The sequence below is a fragment of the Scophthalmus maximus genome, chromosome 14 (genome assembly GCF_022379125.1).
Source record: "Scophthalmus maximus strain ysfricsl-2021 chromosome 14, ASM2237912v1, whole genome shotgun sequence".
NCBI classification, from domain to species: domain Eukaryota; kingdom Metazoa; phylum Chordata; class Actinopteri; order Pleuronectiformes; family Scophthalmidae; genus Scophthalmus; species Scophthalmus maximus.
In genome coordinates, this window is record NC_061528.1 from 20,411,111 (window position 1) to 20,415,122 (window position 4,012).

The 4,012-nt window shown below is 41.6% G+C and overlaps 1 long non-coding RNA gene across 1 annotated transcript; it reads right to left on the bottom strand.

Annotated features, from left to right (window-relative positions):
* Positions 1-1,124: 1,124 nt before the first annotated feature.
* Positions 1,125-3,400, bottom strand: LOC118282673. Its single transcript, XR_004784322.2, has 3 exons — positions 3,073-3,400; positions 1,526-1,742; positions 1,125-1,375 (listed from the first exon to the last, which is right to left on the bottom strand). It is a non-coding gene; the product is annotated as an uncharacterized LOC118282673 (long non-coding RNA).
* Positions 3,401-4,012: the final 612 nt, after the last annotated feature.

The window sequence follows — 4,012 nt, forward strand, 5'->3', positions numbered from 1 at the left end:
AATAAAGATTTGGCAACTTTTTCACAATTTATAACACAATTATATGACCTATTTGTCAACATCTCTTCCAGCCTTGGAGTCATGGAAGTCACGGAAGTCTCAACAATTATTGATATTTTGCTATGTTTGGTTTATTCTGCTTGAGTTGTACTGTGATGACAAGATGTCATTTAATTTTAGTGCATCATTTGGGGTATAAACACTATATACACCAAACAATAAAGTTTCTATTGTCTTGATTCTTTCTATGAGAAATACAGTGAGTGGAACAAAGGCATATGTCTTTAGTGGAAGGAGGGTGGCATGTGAAATGCTCTTTCAGGAGTTTCACCCCTTCAGATCATACCAAAGCAGCCCAGCAGACATGAGTAGTCATTGATTCTAACAAGCTGATACATTAAAGGGCTCCTATTATGCTCATATTCAGGTTCATACTTTTAAAAAGGGTCACCACATGCCACAATGTTCAGAAAAGTCTTCAGTGTTCTCATACTGTCCGTTCCTCCACCGGCTCTTTTCACCCTCTGCCTGTCATGCTCGGATTTACTCTCGACCCCCCTGCAAAAAAACAAGCAACAGGTAGAGAGAGAGAGGAGCCTGGCTCGACGCACAACTCTTTTTTATTGAATTAGGCTTGTGTTGGGGAATAAAGAACCCCCCCCCCCAAAAAAAAAATATAGCTTGTTATCAATTTTTTTTGGATTAGTGACTAAATCAGTTGAACTAAAAGTTGAGCAGATTTATTTTTTATTCAGTAACAAATTTGTATTTACCCATTTTACATTGAAACACATTACTTTTTGGATACAATATTTGCCTAATGTAGGGCTGCTGCCTCAATCATTATTTGCTCTATTAGATCTTGTAAAACATATCCTTTTTTCCATATTAGGTTCTCAGAGGAATGAATCAGGTCCCCATTCCTCTCAGCTGCAGGCCTTGAGCCGAATTGCCTCAACTTATACACCCTTCAGAACATCTACAACATCTACAGAATGGATTGCGGACCTCAGAGGTGCAGAACAGAAGAACAGTTAGTTTCTGTTATGAGATACAACTGCATAAAATAAAGTAAAAACAGTTTTCAATATATGACAGGATCCACAGAACGAATGAAGAAATGAGAAAAAATATTTTATTCAAAATATCTTTATTTTTTGCAAATGTAAGGAAACCAGAAATATAAACATATACAAAAATAAAGCAGTAGAGGCAATTTCCAACTGCAATAACTGACATGTGGCAAGCAACCATTTCGTCCTTTGTCGGCCTGTCATATTGGGATGACAGGTCCCTGGGTGTGGGGATTTTTTCATCTACTCCACAAATGGTGCTGGGTCCTCAAATACCATCCTCATCAAGTCACCCACATAATCTGTAAAACATTCAATTCCATTGTTCATTTTCTATTTTTCATGTTTTCCTGAATTCACCTTTGTTGTTTACATAAAATGTTCAGAATAATTTATTATTCATTTGATTTGTTATCATGTTTGTAATAATAAAATTGTGTTTTACAACTTACTGAGTGTGGGTTCTGTTTTAACAGGCTTTGTGGTGGCTTCATTCTTCTATGTCTTTGGGGAAGAGGGGATCTCCATGCCCAGGGATGTTTTGAATGTTGTTAAACAGTGAAGTCCACTTGGCCACCTTCTCAGGCCCTGAGGTTGAAGAGGTTGCACTCCAATATACATGGTTCTTTAAACCGTGGAACATGCATTTGCCGATTGGTGTGATGTACTCTGAAACACAAGGGGAAATAAAACAATAAAAGATCTGTGTCTAATGACAACAATCACAAATATTTTTTTTTAAATATCAAAAAATGTAATTCATATATAATATATACAACATGTGCTGTGTAAATTACACAACACACATGCATGTAACCAGACGAAAAGAACACAGGGAACAAAAAAGCCACAGTATATTATTTTTAATTGAAGTATGAGCCCCAGTTGTCTAGCTCAGGACCAAATATAATGAGGGATAAGAGTAAATTAATTCATATAATAATGTACACACACAGCCATGCTAGCGATAGCGCTGTTTATAACAGACTGGGCGGAACCGGTGTCTCTCGCTCAACTTGTTCTAATTTGCCGTCATCTACAACAGGTCGAAGTGTAGCCGAGGCAGTTCATCCAAAATCGGATGTTTGGAGCAACCGACCGTCAAAACAGCCGCACCACATGGGCCTCACGGTACACAGAGCAGCAGCAGCACGGAGCAAAGCTAGGAGCAAAGTTAGCAGAGGCCCAACGCTGCGGTGGCCTGCAGCCACAACATTACATCTTATAAAATCCAAAGTCCACCTCCACACCTGAGGTACATTAGCCGCGTGCTAGCTGGACTCCAATCGTAACATTACAGTCACATCACAAATCCACCTCCACACGCGAGAGACGCCGAGTTGGAAGTAGTGAACATTCTGCCGCTTGTGGTTCTGCGGCATCAATTTGCGGCGCAACCGCTCACGCGACCACTGTTAAATATCATAAGATCGAGAAACAATCGTACATTTCTACACAATGTTGCCACGTGATGACGTCACACAGTTCGACCCTCGGTATCGCTCCTGTACCGGAGCACCCAACAGAAACGAACCGCAGTAGCTGTGGTGCTAACTCTGGGAGCTACCCAGCAAACACAGTTACTGAAGAGTGCTCATAAATGACATGTTTCGATCTCACCAACACTCATAGCGTCAACGTTACTGTGGCCGCTCCGGCGACGGCAAGTAACTGAAGCCTGTAACTCCGGTGACAGACGTGATGTTTACATCGGAGGACAGGGCTAGCTTAGGCTAACGCGACTAAACTAACAATGCAGACACAGGACGCACACACGGTCTAAAATCTTACATCTCAAACACATCGCAATAAAGGACGTGGAGCAAATTGCCGGTGGCCTAAGCCAGAGTCGCCCCCGCTAAAGCCCACTAATGCCGGTAATATTAACGACATGTATAGTTTACCTGAGCGTTAGCTTGTGCTACTGCGGCCAAACAAACACGGCAGAACACTACGAGGACACACACACACACACCGGGCGAAGTCTTAAAAAACTTACATGTCTCCTCTGTAGCTTCGCCACAGACATTTGGAATTGCTCCATCTTGCAAAAAAAAGTTTTTTCTTCCAGTCTGGTGTTGCACTGGCCCCAGCTTGAAGAACAGTCTGACACAAAGTTGTTCAAACACTCGCAGCTTTTCACCGACTGTGGCTGGAACATTTCCATCAAAAATGAAGTCAATCCACCTGCTCGTGTGTCCTCTGAGGCTGGGAGTCCATGTGCAGCTTTATGTTGGTCTGTACAGCCAACAACAGGCAAACGTTACTAACTCTTTTCGGCATTATGCTAGTCCGTCGCGCGCCGAGAGAAAACAATGGTGTCTCTGCCGGAGTTCAGGGGCGGAGATTCTCAAGTTGGGGGCGTGGCTACCCCAGGAACAGCTTCATGTTTCATAACAGGACGCCCGGGTTGTGACTGGCTCGTTCAGAGCCCGTCTGAAGAGTTAAGCCAGTCCACTAAATAACGACTTTGTGTTTCTTTTTCACTTTTTGTGGGCCGCCAGGCACCCCACATACCCAAAAATATGTGCAAAAAGGCTGAAAAAGTGGTTTTAGCATAATATGTCCCCTTTAATATCTTTTTTGAAAAGATTAGGGTTAAAATTTACTCTTTATTTTTATTTTTGTCAACAGCTTTCATGAGAAGAACCAAACCAACAATGCATAAGCCGATCTCTCAGACTTCTCTACCCAGACTGTGGCTCTCAGCCCACCGGTTCCAAACTGAAGATTACAAATCTTCACAAATATATTAATCAACTGAAATAAATAAACAAACAAACAAATAAATGTTCAGTCATCTCATGTAATACGTAGGCTTTGTTGCTTCAAGCAAACAATCCTTGAACAGGAGGGTTTGTTGGGGACTTCTGGGTTTCTAGAAAGTATTTACAGATGGTGATGGGTTTTTTAAGTCTATCAGACACAAGTTTTAGTAG